Source organism: Ambystoma mexicanum, chromosome 4p (assembly GCF_040938575.1).
Source record: "Ambystoma mexicanum isolate Mex_15411 chromosome 4p, UKY_AmexF1_1, whole genome shotgun sequence".
In the NCBI taxonomy this organism is placed as follows: Eukaryota; Metazoa; Chordata; class Amphibia; order Caudata; family Ambystomatidae; genus Ambystoma; species Ambystoma mexicanum.
The window spans coordinates 783,926,054-783,945,649 of NC_090927.1; the positions used below are offsets into that span (position 1 = coordinate 783,926,054).

Sequence of the window (19,596 nt, forward strand, 5' to 3'; positions counted from 1 at the left end):
CCCCCGGGCAGCTCGGGGTGACTTTGGGCCCTGGCAGCGAGGCTGCTGGAGATGTGGGGGCGGAGCCATGCAAAAACGGACCCGGGGCTGCTGGTCTTTCATGCAAACGCACGCTAGGCCCGGCCGCCTCCGAGGTGCCTGGGAGTCTACGGCAGAGGGCGACTCCGAGTCAGCGGGGGAGCTGCCGAGCAGCGCTCTTTCCGACGGACCCTTTCGGGGCATCGCTTCTCGGCCTTTTGGCTAAGATCAAGTGTAGTATCTGTTCTTATCAGTTTAATATCTGATACGTCCTCTATCTGGGGACCATATATTAAATTGATTTTTGGAACAGGGAGATGGAATGGGAGCTTGCTCTGTCCACTCCACGCATCAACCTGGTATTGCAGTACCTCCAGGACTGGTGCACTTCCCCACTCGGGGAAAACAAAGCTGTCAAAAAGAAAGACTTGGGCGATTCTTGAAAAAGAAGAGCACACACGGCAAAATATATCTGTACTTATGCAAATTATTTTTTTTATTTATTTATTTTTTTTTTTCCCTTTCTTCCTTCTTTTTTGTTTAGATGTCCTGTTGAACATTCCGTGTCTTGGAGCAAGTTGTCGGAAGGAAAAAAGTCTGCCGTTTGGCTCCTTTTTCAGGGGAGCCGCCAGCCAGCCAGCCAGCCAGCCAGCCAGCCAGCCGGAGGAGGAGGAGAGCATGGGGGACACTGTCCTTGCCCTGCTTCCTTCCTTCCTTCCTTCCTCGCCCCTGCCGGCCCCGAACGGCCACGAACGGCCAAGCCTTATCTAAGGTGGGCGCTCGGAGGAGCCTGCCCCCCGGGCAGCTCGGGGTGACTTTGGGCCCTGGCAGCGAGGCTGCTGGAGATGTGGGGGCGGAGCCATGCAAAAACGGACCCGGGGCTGCTGGTCTTTCATGCAAACGCACGCTAGGCCCGGCCGCCTCCGAGGTGCCTGGGAGTCTACGGCAGAGGGCGACTCCGAGTCAGCGGGGGAGCTGCCGAGCAGCGCTCTTTCCGACGGACCCTTTCGGGGCATCGCTTCTCGGCCTTTTGGCTAAGATCAAGTGTAGTATCTGTTCTTATCAGTTTAATATCTGATACGTCCTCTATCTGGGGACCATATATTAAATTGATTTTTGGAACAGGGAGATGGAATGGGAGCTTGCTCTGTCCACTCCACGCATCAACCTGGTATTGCAGTACCTCCAGGACTGGTGCACTTCCCCACTCGGGGAAAACAAAGCTGTCAAAAAGAAAGACTTGGGCGATTCTTGAAAAAGAAGAGCACACACGGCAAAATATATCTGTACTTATGCAAATTATTTTTTTTATTTATTTATTTTTTTTTTTCCCTTTCTTCCTTCTTTTTTGTTTAGATGTCCTGTTGAACATTCCGTGTCTTGGAGCAAGTTGTCGGAAGGAAAAAAGTCTGCCGTTTGGCTCCTTTTTCAGGGGAGCCGCCAGCCAGCCAGCCAGCCAGCCAGCCAGCCAGCCAGCCAGCCAGCCGGAGGAGGAGGAGAGCATGGGGGACACTGTCCTTGCCCTGCTTCCTTCCTTCCTTCCTTCCTCGCCCCTGCCGGCCCCGAACGGCCACGAACGGCCAAGCCTTATCTAAGGTGGGCGCTCGGAGGAGCCTGCCCCCCGGGCAGCTCGGGGTGACTTTGGGCCCTGGCAGCGAGGCTGCTGGAGATGTGGGGGCGGAGCCATGCAAAAACGGACCCGGGGCTGCTGGTCTTTCATGCAAACGCACGCTAGGCCCGGCCGCCTCCGAGGTGCCTGGGAGTCTACGGCAGAGGGCGACTCCGAGTCAGCGGGGGAGCTGCCGAGCAGCGCTCTTTCCGACGGACCCTTTCGGGGCATCGCTTCTCGGCCTTTTGGCTAAGATCAAGTGTAGTATCTGTTCTTATCAGTTTAATATCTGATACGTCCTCTATCTGGGGACCATATATTAAATTGATTTTTGGAACAGGGAGATGGAATGGGAGCTTGCTCTGTCCACTCCACGCATCAACCTGGTATTGCAGTACCTCCAGGACTGGTGCACTTCCCCACTCGGGGAAAACAAAGCTGTCAAAAAGAAAGACTTGGGCGATTCTTGAAAAAGAAGAGCACACACGGCAAAATATATCTGTACTTATGCAAATTATTTTTTTTATTTATTTATTTTTTTTTTTCCCTTTCTTCCTTCTTTTTTGTTTAGATGTCCTGTTGAACATTCCGTGTCTTGGAGCAAGTTGTCGGAAGGAAAAAAGTCTGCCGTTTGGCTCCTTTTTCAGGGGAGCCGCCAGCCAGCCAGCCAGCCAGCCAGCCAGCCAGCCAGCCGGAGGAGGAGGAGAGCATGGGGGACACTGTCCTTGCCCTGCTTCCTTCCTTCCTTCCTTCCTCGCCCCTGCCGGCCCCGAACGGCCACGAACGGCCAAGCCTTATCTAAGGTGGGCGCTCGGAGGAGCCTGCCCCCCGGGCAGCTCGGGGTGACTTTGGGCCCTGGCAGCGAGGCTGCTGGAGATGTGGGGGCGGAGCCATGCAAAAACGGACCCGGGGCTGCTGGTCTTTCATGCAAACGCACGCTAGGCCCGGCCGCCTCCGAGGTGCCTGGGAGTCTACGGCAGAGGGCGACTCCGAGTCAGCGGGGGAGCTGCCGAGCAGCGCTCTTTCCGACGGACCCTTTCGGGGCATCGCTTCTCGGCCTTTTGGCTAAGATCAAGTGTAGTATCTGTTCTTATCAGTTTAATATCTGATACGTCCTCTATCTGGGGACCATATATTAAATTGATTTTTGGAACAGGGAGATGGAATGGGAGCTTGCTCTGTCCACTCCACGCATCAACCTGGTATTGCAGTACCTCCAGGACTGGTGCACTTCCCCACTCGGGGAAAACAAAGCTGTCAAAAAGAAAGACTTGGGCGATTCTTGAAAAAGAAGAGCACACACGGCAAAATATATCTGTACTTATGCAAATTATTTTTTTTATTTATTTATTTTTTTTTTTCCCTTTCTTCCTTCTTTTTTGTTTAGATGTCCTGTTGAACATTCCGTGTCTTGGAGCAAGTTGTCGGAAGGAAAAAAGTCTGCCGTTTGGCTCCTTTTTCAGGGGAGCCGCCAGCCAGCCAGCCAGCCAGCCAGCCAGCCAGCCGGAGGAGGGGACATGGGGGACACTGTCCTTGCCCTGCTTCCTTCCTTCCTTCCTTCCTCGCCCCTGCCGGCCCCGAACGGCCACGAACGGCCAAGCCTTATCTAAGGTGGGCGCTCGGAGGAGCCTGCCCCCCGGGCAGCTCGGGGTGACTTTGGGCCCTGGCAGCGAGGCTGCTGGAGATGTGGGGGCGGAGCCATGCAAAAACGGACCCGGGGCTGCTGGTCTTTCATGCAAACGCACGCTAGGCCCGGCCGCCTCCGAGGTGCCTGGGAGTCTACGGCAGAGGGCGACTCCGAGTCAGCGGGGGAGCTGCCGAGCAGCGCTCTTTCCGACGGACCCTTTCGGGGCATCGCTTCTCGGCCTTTTGGCTAAGATCAAGTGTAGTATCTGTTCTTATCAGTTTAATATCTGATACGTCCTCTATCTGGGGACCATATATTAAATTGATTTTTGGAACAGGGAGATGGAATGGGAGCTTGCTCTGTCCACTCCACGCATCAACCTGGTATTGCAGTACCTCCAGGACTGGTGCACTTCCCCACTCGGGGAAAACAAAGCTGTCAAAAAGAAAGACTTGGGCGATTCTTGAAAAAGAAGAGCACACACGGCAAAATATATCTGTACTTATGCAAATTATTTTTTTTATTTATTTATTTTTTTTTTTCCCTTTCTTCCTTCTTTTTTGTTTAGATGTCCTGTTGAACATTCCGTGTCTTGGAGCAAGTTGTCGGAAGGAAAAAAGTCTGCCGTTTGGCTCCTTTTTCAGGGGAGCCGCCAGCCAGCCAGCCAGCCAGCCAGCCAGCCAGCCAGCCAGCCAGCCAGCCGGAGGAGGAGGAGAGCATGGGGGACACTGTCCTTGCCCTGCTTCCTTCCTTCCTTCCTTCCTCGCCCCTGCCGGCCCCGAACGGCCACGAACGGCCAAGCCTTATCTAAGGTGGGCGCTCGGAGGAGCCTGCCCCCCGGGCAGCTCGGGGTGACTTTGGGCCCTGGCAGCGAGGCTGCTGGAGATGTGGGGGCGGAGCCATGCAAAAACGGACCCGGGGCTGCTGGTCTTTCATGCAAACGCACGCTAGGCCCGGCCGCCTCCGAGGTGCCTGGGAGTCTACGGCAGAGGGCGACTCCGAGTCAGCGGGGGAGCTGCCGAGCAGCGCTCTTTCCGACGGACCCTTTCGGGTTTGGCGATTTATACAATCACAACTACACAATGACTTAAGCTCTCTCTTGCACAACAGAGAGCCCAGCAGAAGTGTGTTGTCACACCCCCGCGCCGCGAGGTGGGCAACGGTACGCAGTCCGCCTAGGGGCCTGACCCCGAATCGGACTGGAAAGATAGACCCGAATCTTTTTCCTTCCACAGGAGTTCTATTTTTGTTTAAGCTTTATGCTAATTTTATGCAAGAAAACAGACAGAATGATTCCTTTTCAGTAGAAAGACTTTTTTCTCCAAAATGGACAAAATACCAAGGAGTATACCTCCTGCCACAGAATTAAGACATTCGATCAGAATAACTGTTGATCACAATGTCAGCCAGGAAAAAGATTTTGATTATGTAATCAAACAAATTTTAATTGAAACCTTAAAAGTTCAAAAAAGCAGCCTGTTCTGCATACAAGAGCACAAGAATGCCAATGCTTATGACATAACATTTATAGATGAAGCGGCGGCGATTACAGCCCACGAAAATTCTAAAATACCGAATCCAACACTTGATGGAGTTAAAATAGAATTATGTCATGTGCGCCAAGATACACCACTGACGGTGCATATGTATAATCCCTTTGTTTCAGTGGAAGCAATAACTGGATGGCTAAGCACCTATTGTGAAGAAGTCAAAGGAGGATACCCATTAAAGAACAAATATAATATCTTTAATGGGAATAGAAGATTCACAGTGGTATTGAGAAAAGATGCAAATGGCATAGGGGGACTTAGACACCCACCAGCCATGTTTGAATTCAACAAACATAAAGGATACCTATATTACCCGAGTCAGCCTTTATTCTGCAGATTTTGCAGAAACTTTGGTCACGTGAAGCAATTTTGCCCAAAAGACGCTTGCAAAAATTGCGCAAGCAGAAGTCACAAGGTGGCAGCCTGTGACAAACCAATACAATGCACCGAGTGTCAGCAAAAAGGACATTATGCAGAAATATGTCCACAGCGCAAATTATCATATGCGCAGACGGTCAAAAGGACGGGAGAAATAAGCGCAGAAGAAGAGCTGGAAAATATGCATGTGGATTTCGACCTAAATGAACTTTTGCAGCAGGAGAAAAGCGCACAAGACAATTTATGCGAAGCCATGAATAATGACCCTACAGCTTCAAGAGAAGCCAAATTATTGGGACCTAAAGCATTCATAACGACACAAACACACAAAAGCGTGACCGCAGACAAGACTCAGGAAGAAAAAAGCGAGGCGATGGAAGCGGGTGCATCCAGACAGGAGCATCCAACTAACACGCCACCTAGATGTAGAGAGGAGAATGCATCCACTTCAGAGAAAGGGGAAAAACAGAAAGAAGCGCTCGCTCAGGCGGAGAGCCCAAATGAGAGCCTGATGAGCGTAGAAGAACAAGGGAAAAGCACCAAAACGCCCCCTAGTGGCGAAAACGACCAAAACACCAGCGAAGCATGGAGAAAGGGAATTTTTCCTGCATTCGTGGTAAAAAATATCCTGAGCACGAGTGGAGCCCAAAAACAAGACAAAAACAAAAAAAGTGGCACCCCAGGGCTCATTGTGTCGAGCTTCGACTCAGGAAGCGAAAGTAGTACAAACAAGGACAAAGAGAGAACAGACATGCAAAAAGGAGCAACAAACAACACGCTAAGCAGCGAAGTTATCCTGAGTCATCTAAAAAATAGAGGGAGCGAGAAAAGCCAAGCCGGACTTCCAAACCCGGCATTGCCGCACCCAAGTGTGTTACCCTTTCTATCACCGAAAGACTTCGGGTATAACAAGACAAATAGTGAAAAAACACCTCCCTTACCAGAAATGCATGACAAAACAGAAGTAGAAGAGACCCAACTCTCCCAAGAAGCGGAGCACATAAGACTATCGCTAACCCCGAACCTAGCCGAACTACAACAGGTAGTAGAGGCGGGCGAAGCGTTAGCAACTAAGACAAAACACATATTTGCCCAAAACAAAGAGGACGAAGGATGGACAACGCAAAGGAAAAAGCATAGAAAAAGATCCAACACAGCAAGAAGCAGAAACAACACCCCAACAAACACAGAACAAAGCAAGAAGGATACACACGACAGGGACACAAGGGACACAAGAGAAGAGTCCTACACACCCATGGAATGTCTTAGTGACTCATCGGAAAACTCAGACAATGAGGAAGAAGAAAACACAGACAGTTTACACAGAACACCTTCTGCTTTTAGAAAGATGGAAAAAGAAGCCTCCAGAGCGAGGAGCAGATCGAGCCAAAGAGAAGGCAGAACAACACAACCCAAAAAATAATAATGGGGGGTCTAAAAATAGCAACACTAAACGTAAGAAGCATAAATAATATCACAAAAAGACTGACGCTATTAGCATACTTAACCACAGTACCGTGTGACATCTTTTGTCTACAGGAATGTGGTCTAAGCTGGGACGCAACCAACAAAGGATGGGGAAAAGATTGGACAAGCGGACCATCCTTTTGGTCAGGCTCCAACATAAACAAGAACGCGGGTACAGCAATCTTGTTCAAAACACACGCAGCCACGAACATAAAGTATGTGGAAATACATCCTGGACGGATACTACAGGTGCTTTTCTCATGGCACGGTATCCAACACAACCTCGTGAGTGTATATGCAGATGCAAAGAAACAAGAACGCATAGCTCTGTTACAAGAACTACGCAACTTTTGCACTGGAAACACCCCTTTGATCATAGCGGGGGATTTCAATTGCACAATACAAAAAGAGGATCGAGTGCGGACCGGTTCACAAGCAACGTCGAAGAACCGAGACCCATCGTCCAAAATACTCAAAAGTATCATAAGTGACTTAAACTTAAATGATACACACGCATCTACCAATACACCGGGGACAGCCTTAACATATAGGGCTGAAAACGGGTTGGTACAGTCCCGTATAGACTTTATATTCACATCTAAGAACTTTGGGATAAACAAAACCGAAGTGAAACCGAACCTGTTCTCAGACCACCACCTAATCACCACGGAAGTAACATTAAAGGAATACCCCCCAAAACAACGCAACGCATGGTCACTTAACGTAAACCTCTTGCAGGACGAAACAACCTGTAAAAAATACAGACCATTGCTAAAAGAGTGGGTATCCCAACATATGTTATACGAAGACAAAAGAGAGTGGTGGGAGGACATCAAAGAAAGAACCAGAGAGTTCTTTAAAAAAAGCGGACATATAGCAGCAAGAAAACGGAACGAGACTTACAGGAACCTGTTAGGCACACAACAAACCCTACACCTTCTGCAAGAGAGAGGGGTAGACGTCCAAGATGACCTCGAGGACGTAAAAGAAAAAATCCAGAAATGGATGCATGATAAAGGAAGGACTATTATCTTCAACTCTAGGGTGAAAGAATTTGAAGAGAACGAGAAATGCACACGTTTCTTCTTCAAAGCAGCACAACATCAGAAGGTTTTACCTACTGAATTCAGAGACTCAAGAGAGAAGACAAGGAACACGGTATCAGGGTTGCTAGAAGTAGCACAATCCTTTTACGCAGACTTGTATTCTCCAAAACAGTTGGACGAAGAACAGACAAGTGAGTTTGAGAGAGCTGTTCAAGACAACATAAGTACCGATCAAAAAGCAGACATGATTGAGCCTTTCACGTTACAAGAAATACACAAAGCAGTGATGAGTGCTGCCAAGAGGAAAACACCAGGAAGCGATGGCTTACCATGCGAATGGTATAGCACCTTCTGGGACATCCTAGGACCGGCAGTACTGGAGCTAGTAAACGTGGTCTTTCAAACTAGAGAGCTAGCCCCCAGCATGAAACAGGGGATCATCACTTTGCTATACAAAAAAGGAGACAAAGCGGACGTCAAAAACTGGAGACCGATAACATTACTAAATGCAGATTACAAAATATTAGCTAAAGTCATTGCTAACAGACTAAGAGCAGTAATCAGGCACTTAGTGCATCCAGACCAGACGTGCGCAGTCCCAGGCAGACGAATACATGAAAGCCTACTGATTGTAAGAGACTCAATACAATCAGCAAAAGATCGAGGAACGCCTTTGGGGGTTCTAAGCCTAGATTTTGAAAAGGCATACGACAGAGTCTCTCACCCATTCATGTTGAAGATAATGGAGAAAATGGGTTGCCCTAAACCCTTTTTAACACACATCTCCACGCTATACGCTGGAGTCTACAGTCAAGTCCGCATCAACGGGGAGTTGACTGAACAAATCCCAATATTATCAGGGGTCAGGCAGGGATGTCCCCTATCAGCACTTTTATACATCTGTGCAGTGGAACCTTTACACATCAGATTGAGGTCACACAAAGACATAACAGGAGCCCCAGTACCAGGGACCCCGGAACAAGTAAAGACCATTGGGTACATGGACGACGTGACAGCTTTATGCAAAGACGCCAAATCCGTAAACCAAGTCGTGTCGCAGACTGAACTTTTTTGCAAAGCGGCAGGATTCAAACTAAACAAACACAAGTGCCAACTACTAACCATTGGAACATGGAACAACCTCACACCATGCCCGATACACAAAACAGAAGACAGTTTGAAAATACTGGGACTACAGTTTGACAAACAGATGGACGGGACAAAACAATGGGAAAACACAACCAAAAAAATAGAGAACAAAATCAACTTCTGGGCACTGAGACAGCTCACGATGGAAGGAAAGGTGCTACTCATGAAAGCGGTCTTTCTCCCAATACTGCTGTTCCTAGCACTGATCTTTCCTCCAAAAATGAAACAAGCACAAAAAATACAAAGACTAATGTTCCATTTCCTATGGAACTCGAAGATGGATCGAGTAGCGAGAAAGACAATGTACAAGATAAAGGAGAGAGGAGGAAGAGGCGTACCGGAAATACAAAGCTTCCTTACAGGACACTACGTAGGGTTTTGCCTAAACACACTGAAACACTCGGCATCAATGGCAGTGCACTTCATAAGGTATGCAACAGCGAACATACTGGAAAGACACAAAATCATACCGAGAAGCAACACACTGCCAAAAGCAATGGAGACACCTCGCTTTTACAAAAGCTTCGGCAATTTCCTGTCAACAGTGGAGGATCAAGAACTCTTAACGAAAATATGGGTGGAACCCAGAGACATACTAAAACAAAAAAGGCTAAATGAAACCCCGGAACCAGTGGGTAACCTAGGGGGAAATAAACTGGACAAAGTGTGGAAAACTTTTTCAAAGGCAAGAGTAACGAACGCGCAGAGGGACATAAACTGGCAGCTACTCACAAATGCACTGCCATTGAAAGCCTTTATGCACAGAAGAAAACTGGCCAAAAAAGCAACATGCCCTAGAGAGCAATGCGCTCAGGACGAATCAACACTACACTTTGTGTGGAATTGTGCATTTGCAAAACAAGTGTGGGAAAAACTGGAAACACTGATTTTTGCAATCACAGGAGAACAGACCCTGACGTTCGAATCCATCTTGACAGGGATACAGGAGGGAGGAGGGAAACAAGAGAAAATTCTTTTTCACCAAATTACATCAGCAACGAAAGAAGCCTTATGGAAGGCCAGAACATTACTAGTGCTACAGCACAAAAACATCACTCCAGAGGAGTGTGTAAAGTTAGCGTTGTGTTTTTTATACACATATTACTGTCTTGATGCCAAAGTCAAGGGCAAACAAGAGGCACAAAACATTTGGCAACAAGACAACTGGAGAACGTTAACTATTTAACTAATCTGGGTTAGGGAGAGCAGTTTGCTCAAAGTCTTTCTTTTTGACAGTTTTTTAACCAAATTCAATTTTAATTCGTGAAAATCTTTTAATTCGAGAACTAATTGGCGTATAGTCGCAAGTAGTATATACTACTTTGCTGGAGGAAAGGGACGGTTGTAAGGGGAGATGTGGAGACCGTTCAAAAAAAAAAAAAAATCTGTTCTTATCAGTTTAATATCTGATACGTCCTCTATCTGGGGACCATATATTAAATTGATTTTTGGAACAGGGAGATGGAATGGGAGCTTGCTCTGTCCACTCCACGCATCAACCTGGTATTGCAGTACCTCCAGGACTGGTGCACTTCCCCACTCGGGGAAAACAAAGCTGTCAAAAAGAAAGACTTGGGCGATTCTTGAAAAAGAAGAGCACACACGGCAAAATATATCTGTACTTATGCAAATTATTTTTTTTATTTATTTATTTTTTTTTTTCCCTTTCTTCCTTCTTTTTTGTTTAGATGTCCTGTTGAACATTCCGTGTCTTGGAGCAAGTTGTCGGAAGGAAAAAAGTCTGCCGTTTGGCTCCTTTTTCAGGGGAGCCGCCAGCCAGCCAGCCAGCCAGCCAGCCAGCCAGCCAGCCAGCCAGCCAGCCGGAGGAGGAGGAGAGCATGGGGGACACTGTCCTTGCCCTGCTTCCTTCCTTCCTTCCTTCCTCGCCCCTGCCGGCCCCGAACGGCCACGAACGGCCAAGCCTTATCTAAGGTGGGCGCTCGGAGGAGCCTGCCCCCCGGGCAGCTCGGGGTGACTTTGGGCCCTGGCAGCGAGGCTGCTGGAGATGTGGGGGCGGAGCCATGCAAAAACGGACCCGGGGCTGCTGGTCTTTCATGCAAACGCACGCTAGGCCCGGCCGCCTCCGAGGTGCCTGGGAGTCTACGGCAGAGGGCGACTCCGAGTCAGCGGGGGAGCTGCCGAGCAGCGCTCTTTCCGACGGACCCTTTCGGGGCATCGCTTCTCGGCCTTTTGGCTAAGATCAAGTGTAGTATCTGTTCTTATCAGTTTAATATCTGATACGTCCTCTATCTGGGGACCATATATTAAATTGATTTTTGGAACAGGGAGATGGAATGGGAGCTTGCTCTGTCCACTCCACGCATCAACCTGGTATTGCAGTACCTCCAGGACTGGTGCACTTCCCCACTCGGGGAAAACAAAGCTGTCAAAAAGAAAGACTTGGGCGATTCTTGAAAAAGAAGAGCACACACGGCAAAATATATCTGTACTTATGCAAATTATTTTTTTTATTTATTTATTTTTTTTTTTCCCTTTCTTCCTTCTTTTTTGTTTAGATGTCCTGTTGAACATTCCGTGTCTTGGAGCAAGTTGTCGGAAGGAAAAAAGTCTGCCGTTTGGCTCCTTTTTCAGGGGAGCCGCCAGCCAGCCAGCCAGCCAGCCAGCCAGCCAGCCAGCCAGCCAGCCAGCCGGAGGAGGAGGAGAGCATGGGGGACACTGTCCTTGCCCTGCTTCCTTCCTTCCTTCCTTCCTCGCCCCTGCCGGCCCCGAACGGCCACGAACGGCCAAGCCTTATCTAAGGTGGGCGCTCGGAGGAGCCTGCCCCCCGGGCAGCTCGGGGTGACTTTGGGCCCTGGCAGCGAGGCTGCTGGAGATGTGGGGGCGGAGCCATGCAAAAACGGACCCGGGGCTGCTGGTCTTTCATGCAAACGCACGCTAGGCCCGGCCGCCTCCGAGGTGCCTGGGAGTCTACGGCAGAGGGCGACTCCGAGTCAGCGGGGGAGCTGCCGAGCAGCGCTCTTTCCGACGGACCCTTTCGGGGCATCGCTTCTCGGCCTTTTGGCTAAGATCAAGTGTAGTATCTGTTCTTATCAGTTTAATATCTGATACGTCCTCTATCTGGGGACCATATATTAAATTGATTTTTGGAACAGGGAGATGGAATGGGAGCTTGCTCTGTCCACTCCACGCATCAACCTGGTATTGCAGTACCTCCAGGACTGGTGCACTTCCCCACTCGGGGAAAACAAAGCTGTCAAAAAGAAAGACTTGGGCGATTCTTGAAAAAGAAGAGCACACACGGCAAAATATATCTGTACTTATGCAAATTATTTTTTTTATTTATTTATTTTTTTTTTTCCCTTTCTTCCTTCTTTTTTGTTTAGATGTCCTGTTGAACATTCCGTGTCTTGGAGCAAGTTGTCGGAAGGAAAAAAGTCTGCCGTTTGGCTCCTTTTTCAGGGGAGCCGCCAGCCAGCCAGCCAGCCAGCCAGCCAGCCAGCCAGCCAGCCAGCCAGCCGGAGGAGGAGGAGAGCATGGGGGACACTGTCCTTGCCCTGCTTCCTTCCTTCCTTCCTTCCTCGCCCCTGCCGGCCCCGAACGGCCACGAACGGCCAAGCCTTATCTAAGGTGGGCGCTCGGAGGAGCCTGCCCCCCGGGCAGCTCGGGGTGACTTTGGGCCCTGGCAGCGAGGCTGCTGGAGATGTGGGGGCGGAGCCATGCAAAAACGGACCCGGGGCTGCTGGTCTTTCATGCAAACGCACGCTAGGCCCGGCCGCCTCCGAGGTGCCTGGGAGTCTACGGCAGAGGGCGACTCCGAGTCAGCGGGGGAGCTGCCGAGCAGCGCTCTTTCCGACGGACCCTTTCGGGGCATCGCTTCTCGGCCTTTTGGCTAAGATCAAGTGTAGTATCTGTTCTTATCAGTTTAATATCTGATACGTCCTCTATCTGGGGACCATATATTAAATTGATTTTTGGAACAGGGAGATGGAATGGGAGCTTGCTCTGTCCACTCCACGCATCAACCTGGTATTGCAGTACCTCCAGGACTGGTGCACTTCCCCACTCGGGGAAAACAAAGCTGTCAAAAAGAAAGACTTGGGCGATTCTTGAAAAAGAAGAGCACACACGGCAAAATATATCTGTACTTATGCAAATTATTTTTTTTATTTATTTATTTTTTTTTTTCCCTTTCTTCCTTCTTTTTTGTTTAGATGTCCTGTTGAACATTCCGTGTCTTGGAGCAAGTTGTCGGAAGGAAAAAAGTCTGCCGTTTGGCTCCTTTTTCAGGGGAGCCGCCAGCCAGCCAGCCAGCCAGCCAGCCAGCCAGCCAGCCAGCCAGCCAGCCGGAGGAGGAGGAGAGCATGGGGGACACTGTCCTTGCCCTGCTTCCTTCCTTCCTTCCTTCCTCGCCCCTGCCGGCCCCGAACGGCCACGAACGGCCAAGCCTTATCTAAGGTGGGCGCTCGGAGGAGCCTGCCCCCCGGGCAGCTCGGGGTGACTTTGGGCCCTGGCAGCGAGGCTGCTGGAGATGTGGGGGCGGAGCCATGCAAAAACGGACCCGGGGCTGCTGGTCTTTCATGCAAACGCACGCTAGGCCCGGCCGCCTCCGAGGTGCCTGGGAGTCTACGGCAGAGGGCGACTCCGAGTCAGCGGGGGAGCTGCCGAGCAGCGCTCTTTCCGACGGACCCTTTCGGGGCATCGCTTCTCGGCCTTTTGGCTAAGATCAAGTGTAGTATCTGTTCTTATCAGTTTAATATCTGATACGTCCTCTATCTGGGGACCATATATTAAATTGATTTTTGGAACAGGGAGATGGAATGGGAGCTTGCTCTGTCCACTCCACGCATCAACCTGGTATTGCAGTACCTCCAGGACTGGTGCACTTCCCCACTCGGGGAAAACAAAGCTGTCAAAAAGAAAGACTTGGGCGATTCTTGAAAAAGAAGAGCACACACGGCAAAATATATCTGTACTTATGCAAATTATTTTTTTTATTTATTTATTTTTTTTTTTCCCTTTCTTCCTTCTTTTTTGTTTAGATGTCCTGTTGAACATTCCGTGTCTTGGAGCAAGTTGTCGGAAGGAAAAAAGTCTGCCGTTTGGCTCCTTTTTCAGGGGAGCCGCCAGCCAGCCAGCCAGCCAGCCAGCCAGCCAGCCAGCCAGCCAGCCAGCCGGAGGAGGAGGAGAGCATGGGGGACACTGTCCTTGCCCTGCTTCCTTCCTTCCTTCCTTCCTCGCCCCTGCCGGCCCCGAACGGCCACGAACGGCCAAGCCTTATCTAAGGTGGGCGCTCGGAGGAGCCTGCCCCCCGGGCAGCTCGGGGTGACTTTGGGCCCTGGCAGCGAGGCTGCTGGAGATGTGGGGGCGGAGCCATGCAAAAACGGACCCGGGGCTGCTGGTCTTTCATGCAAACGCACGCTAGGCCCGGCCGCCTCCGAGGTGCCTGGGAGTCTACGGCAGAGGGCGACTCCGAGTCAGCGGGGGAGCTGCCGAGCAGCGCTCTTTCCGACGGACCCTTTCGGGGCATCGCTTCTCGGCCTTTTGGCTAAGATCAAGTGTAGTATCTGTTCTTATCTTTTTTGATTTGAACTAATACTATTGGCACTGGTGATCATTTCTGGCGCATAGGTGGATTTATGCTGGGGAATTTATTCTCCTAACACCTTACCCAGGATCCTTTTTGGACTCGGCCCTTTGAGGTGGGGATTTATGCTTGGTTGCTTGCAGCCATAACCCACTTCCTAGCGCTTGGCAGGACAAAAAGTGACCCAGTAGGACTCGGAGTGCGATTTCCGAATTTTCGCGGGCTTTTTGGCTCATTTTTCAGGGGAGCTGGAAAGGCAAAATCGAGCAGGGGCCATCCTAGACATGGCAGAGAGCTCAGGGCAGCAAGGCGAAGCGCTGGCCCAGGGGGGACAAGGCCCCCACGATGACTCCATGGAAGTGGGGCCGGCGCTAGCGGCAGAGACACCCAGCAGGGGGGAACCGGCGACAGGGGCCGGGCGAAAACCAGCGACAGGGGCTGGGAACACCCCGACCCCCCTGCCCAGGGGAATCCCAACAGCAGGGGCTGGGGGGATACCGGCAACAGGGGCCGGAAGAGCTGGAAAAGGAGACCCAGGGACCCAGGCGGGGGCACCCCCAACAGCGGGAAAAGGCGGCAGCGAGGCACAGCCCGGCCACCCCAGTACAGCTGGAGGGAAAGGAGGCGCCTCACCGGGAACCAGCGGGACCCAACCAGCGGCCGGAGGCCCAGGACCAGGGCAGAAAGACAAGCCTGGGACCTCCGGCAAGGCGACAGGGGCCAAGCCAGACCCCCAGGGCAAGGCGACAGGGGCCAAACCCGGGGGACACGGCTCGGCCTGGGCGAGCAAGCCCTACCCCTTGAACCACCGGATGAAACAGACCATCCGGATGCAGGTCAAGGAGGTCGACGGCAAGCGGGCAATGCTTGACCGCAAGATGTGCTGGGACAAGGTGGTTCTGGGAGCAGGGGTAAGCCCCAGCGAGGTCCTAAGCTTCCAGGACTACCTGTCATGCGGGGTCTTCCTCCTAACATTCATCTCGCAGGCCCTCTGCGAGAAATATTGGGACATCTTCCAAGGGAAGAAAAAGGAGGCCCCGTACAGCACGTTCGAGATGGAGACGCAACGGGAGTCACGGGAGAGAAGGATAACGATAGAGATGACCAACCCGCACGTCTCAGAATCGGACATAGGCGCCCTGCTGAAGCGGTATGGCACCATCAAGGATGGGCCCACCAAAATCAGGGACGCCAATGGGGTTTGGAACACCTCATGGAGGGCCACGCTAGAACTCGAACAGGGCTTCGGAGGTCGGGATGACCTAAAGCACCTGCCATCGGTGTTCTACCTCGGAGCAGATGAAGGGAGGATAAGGTACCAGGGACAACCCTTCACCTGCAGGAAATGCAATGGCGAGGGACACAAAGCCAACGCATGCCCCCAGCCATTCTGCCGGAAATGCAGGGGGACAGACCACGACACATACGAGTGCACGGGGCAGAAAAGATGTAACTTCTGCGGCACACAAGGGCACACGTACTACGGGTGCCCGTTCTCGGCCAAGTCATACGCCCAGGTGGCAAGCGGTGCAGTCAAGGGGCTGCAGCCGACCGGTAGGCCAATGACTGAGGCGGCTAAGGCACCGCCTAGAGATAGGAGAACAGTCATAAGCAAAAAAGCCTCGGACGGACTGATGACCCTGATGACGGAGATCAGGAACGAGGGCCTGGAAAGAGAACGGGCACAGCAGGCACAGCAGGCACAGGAAAAGGCTAACCCGAGCAAGGCACACCCGGAGAAAGCGGCAACCCCGCAGACCCGGGCAAAGCCGAGCACGGCAGAGCCAACCCCCGGACCAACCCTGGTCGCCACGATACCAACAGAGCCGGAAGGACCAACCCTGGTCGCCGCGGCACCGGCAACACCGAAGGCAGCTGGAACCCCGACCCCAGCCCCAGAGCCGGAGAAACCAACCCTGGTCGCCGCGGCACCGGCAAAACCGGAGGTAGCTGGAACCACCACCCCAGCTCCTCAGGCCCCAGCCACGGGGCCACCCGAGGCAGAGGAGGAGGCGACAGCACCCGAAACGACAGGGGCAGCTGTACCACAAGCCCCTCACACAAGGGCCACGATACATCCCCACCCCCCCAAAGTGGAAGACCTCTCAGACCCCGAAGACCAAGGGAATGGCCGGGCAAAAGGGAAGAGAAGGTCCAAGCTAAGGAGGGACAGAAAGGGGAAGCAGGCAAAGGATGGGTCTGGCAGACTCAGGAGTAGGAGCAGGTCCGACCGCGAAGCTGCGTCAGAGCAGGCTGACGAGGAAAGCGGGAAGGAGAGCCCCGTGCGGCTCTCCCGGGCCATGAAGAGGATGGCCCTGCAAACCAGGGCAGACCTCCTCAAAGGAAACGAGGCAGGAGCAAGAGAAGAGGTGGTGGTGATCCCCAGCTCGGACTCCGAGGAGGAGGACGACGACTGCACACCCCTCAGCGAGATCGCGCTCCTGCACCAGAGGCTAAAGACGATAGAAATGCTGCAGAGCCTGGAGAGGCCAAGCAGCTGGGAATCGGACAAGGATAAGGAAGGGCCGGGCCCAGACTCGGACTCAGACGGAATGGAACTCGAGGGGGAGGGATGTCCGGAGCAGGATTGACCCAAGATCCGAACAAGAACACCCCCTCAGAGAACCAGAACCCGTAGCTTACGCATTGCAAGATGGCCATATCACTGCTCACCTTGAATGTCAGAAGCTTGAAGGATAGGACCCGAAGGGCAGGCACAATGAGCTTTCTGGCAGCCCAGAATTGCGATGTGTGCTTCGCCCAAGAATGTGGAATACCGTATGACCGGTCGTACAAACAACTCGAGGCAGAGTGGAGTCACGGGCCGTCCTTCTGGTCAGGAGGGAACGACTGCAAATCCTCAGGTGTGGCCATCCTTGTAAGGGGAAGGCACTTCACAGCTGAATCAGTAACAGAGCAGGTGAACGGCAGAGTGCTGTCCGTCGACGGCTCATGGGCAGGAGAACCCGTACGGCTGATCAATGTGTATGCCCCCCCGACCAAGAATGAAAGGTTAGAAGTCTTCGAAAACCTGAGACTGCTGCTCGTTACCTCCAGGACCATCCTGATGGGGGGTGACTTCAACTGCACAATCGAGGAGGGCGGACGCACGGGCCCCGGCTCTGCAGGAATGGACGCGACGTCCCGGCTGCTCCGGGGGATTGTCGAGGAGTCCTCCCTGAGGGATGTCATCGGAGACATGGGGGCGAACGCCAGGAACTACTCCTGGAGTCGGCCCGATGGCTCTGTGCGCTCCAGGATCGACTTCGTCTTCACCTCCCAGACGGTAAAGCCGGTACAAAGCTCCATGGTTGCCGTACACTTCACCGACCACAGAGCAATCAGCTTCACAGGGGAACTTTCGGGGAAGTTCCCAGCCGGGCCGGGATCCTGGAAGCTGAACTGCACGCTGCTGGAAAGCGAAGAGGCTAAGGCAAACCTCAGGCTAGCATACGCAGAGTGGAGGAGCATGAAGGACTGCTTTCAATCCACAGGGGAGTGGTGGGAGTGGGTCAAGACCCAAGTGCGGAGCTTCTTCCAGGGTGTCAGCAGGGCTGCGGCACGGGAAAAGAAGAGGACATTCAGGGCCCTGCAATCGCGGTTGCAGGGACTGTACGACCTCGAGCTCAGGGGCTGGGACGTGCAAGACGACCTAGAGGAAACCAGGAGAGGTCTAGACAACCACTTCCAGGCGGAAGCTAGGAAAGTCATGTTCCGTTCCAGGGTCGAGCGACTTGAGAAGGACGAAAAATGCAACGCATTTTTCTTCAAGAAGCTACACTCCACTACCACACCCCTACTGGAACTTCGGGACCCAGAGGGAAACCTCCAAGACGAGAAAGAGCTGGTGATGAAGGTCGTCACAGACTTCTACAGCAGCCTCTACTCGCCTAAGGTGTCGGAGAGAGCCCAGGCAGACAAGTTCCTGGCTGGGATCTCGAGGACACTGGGACCGGAGGAAAGAGAGGGCCTGAACGCTCCCTTCACGCTGGGGGAGCTGCACCAGGCGGCCACCTCCTTCAAACGCGGCAAGACCCCGGGCTGTGACGGGCTCCCAGTGGAACTCTACACCGAACTCTGGGACCAGATCGGACCGGACTTGCTTGCGTTATATGAGGAGATGGCGGAGAAGGGCAGCATGCCACGGACCCTGAGGGAAGGTACGATTGCCCTCTTGTACAAGCAAAAGGGAGAGAGAGATGACCTCAAGAACTGGAGACCCATCTCGCTCCTAAACGTGGACTACAAGATCCTGGCAAAAGTGATGGCAAACCGGCTCAAGAAGGTAATCGGGAAGCTAGTCCACCCGGACCAGTCGTGCGGGATACCAGGGCGCCAGATAGCGGACAGCTTGGCCCTGGTCAGAGACACGATCGAGTACGTCAGGGACCGCAGGGTCCGAGCGGCCCTGGTAAGCCTCGATCAGGAAAAGGCTTTCGATAGAGTGTCCCACGAGTTCATGGACCGTGCCCTGCGAGCGATGGGTCTGGGAGACTTCTTCTGTGACATGGTGCGGACCATGTACCGAGACATCTTCAGCAGCGCAATGGTAAACGGGTGGAAGGCAGACTCCTTCCCGGTGGAGTCGGGTGTCAGACAGGGCTGCCCACTCTCACCCTTGCTGTTCGTCTGCGTCATCGAGCTTCTGGCGGAACACATCCGGCAAGACAAGGGCATACGAGGGGTGAAAGTTCCGGGCAGCGAAGGCAAGGGGGAAGTGAAGTGCTCCCTGTACATGGACGACGTTACCGTCTTCTGCACAGACGGGTGCTCGGTCAAGGCCCTCGTAAGGACCTGCGAGGACTTCGGCAAGGCGACAGGGGCCAAGATAAACTGCACCAAGTCAGAGGCCATGCTCTTCGGAGACTGGGATCCAGTGTACGACCCTCTGCCCTTCCCCATCAGACCGGCCCACATGAAAATCCTGGGTGTGTGGTTCGGCTACGAAGGGGCCGCAAAAAGGTCATGGGATGAACGCGTGGCGAAAGCCAAACAAAAACTAGGGCTATGGAGCTTGCGGAAGCTGACCATAGAGGGGAAGACGCTGGCTCTGGCAAACGACGTGCTCCCGGTCCTACAGTACCTGGCACAGGTCTGGCCGGTGCCGAAGTCCACCGCAAAAACCATCACGAGGATGGTATTCTACTTCATCTGGAACTCCAAGATGGATAGGGTGAAGAGAGCAACCATGATCAAGACACACGACA

At 52.5% G+C, this 19,596-nt stretch overlaps 9 non-coding genes and 2 pseudogenes across 9 annotated transcripts; all 11 read left to right on the forward strand.

Moving 5' to 3' along the window:
- Positions 1–220: 220 nt before the first annotated feature.
- On the forward strand, positions 221–411 carry LOC138460049 (U2 spliceosomal RNA). Its single transcript, XR_011262817.1, has one exon. It is a non-coding gene; the product is annotated as a U2 spliceosomal RNA (small nuclear RNA).
- Positions 412–1,032: 621 nt separating this feature from the next.
- On the forward strand, positions 1,033–1,223 carry LOC138460050 (U2 spliceosomal RNA). Its single transcript, XR_011262818.1, has one exon. It is a non-coding gene; the product is annotated as a U2 spliceosomal RNA (small nuclear RNA).
- Positions 1,224–1,856: 633 nt separating this feature from the next.
- On the forward strand, positions 1,857–2,047 carry LOC138460051 (U2 spliceosomal RNA). The gene has a single exon (XR_011262819.1). It is a non-coding gene; the product is annotated as a U2 spliceosomal RNA (small nuclear RNA).
- Positions 2,048–2,672: 625 nt separating this feature from the next.
- Positions 2,673–2,863, forward strand: LOC138460052 (U2 spliceosomal RNA). Its single transcript, XR_011262820.1, has one exon. It is a non-coding gene; the product is annotated as a U2 spliceosomal RNA (small nuclear RNA).
- A 617-nt stretch (positions 2,864–3,480) lies between these two features.
- LOC138460053 (U2 spliceosomal RNA) lies at positions 3,481–3,671 on the forward strand. The gene has a single exon (XR_011262822.1). It is a non-coding gene; the product is annotated as a U2 spliceosomal RNA (small nuclear RNA).
- Positions 3,672–10,204: 6,533 nt separating this feature from the next.
- On the forward strand, positions 10,205–10,381 carry LOC138460354 (U2 spliceosomal RNA; annotated as a pseudogene).
- Positions 10,382–11,018: 637 nt separating this feature from the next.
- On the forward strand, positions 11,019–11,209 carry LOC138460055 (U2 spliceosomal RNA). The gene has a single exon (XR_011262824.1). It is a non-coding gene; the product is annotated as a U2 spliceosomal RNA (small nuclear RNA).
- A 637-nt stretch (positions 11,210–11,846) lies between these two features.
- On the forward strand, positions 11,847–12,037 carry LOC138460056 (U2 spliceosomal RNA). The gene has a single exon (XR_011262825.1). It is a non-coding gene; the product is annotated as a U2 spliceosomal RNA (small nuclear RNA).
- Positions 12,038–12,674: 637 nt separating this feature from the next.
- Positions 12,675–12,865, forward strand: LOC138460057 (U2 spliceosomal RNA). The gene has a single exon (XR_011262826.1). It is a non-coding gene; the product is annotated as a U2 spliceosomal RNA (small nuclear RNA).
- Positions 12,866–13,502: 637 nt separating this feature from the next.
- Positions 13,503–13,693, forward strand: LOC138460058 (U2 spliceosomal RNA). The gene has a single exon (XR_011262827.1). It is a non-coding gene; the product is annotated as a U2 spliceosomal RNA (small nuclear RNA).
- A 637-nt stretch (positions 13,694–14,330) lies between these two features.
- On the forward strand, positions 14,331–14,485 carry LOC138460406 (U2 spliceosomal RNA; annotated as a pseudogene).
- Positions 14,486–19,596: the final 5,111 nt, after the last annotated feature.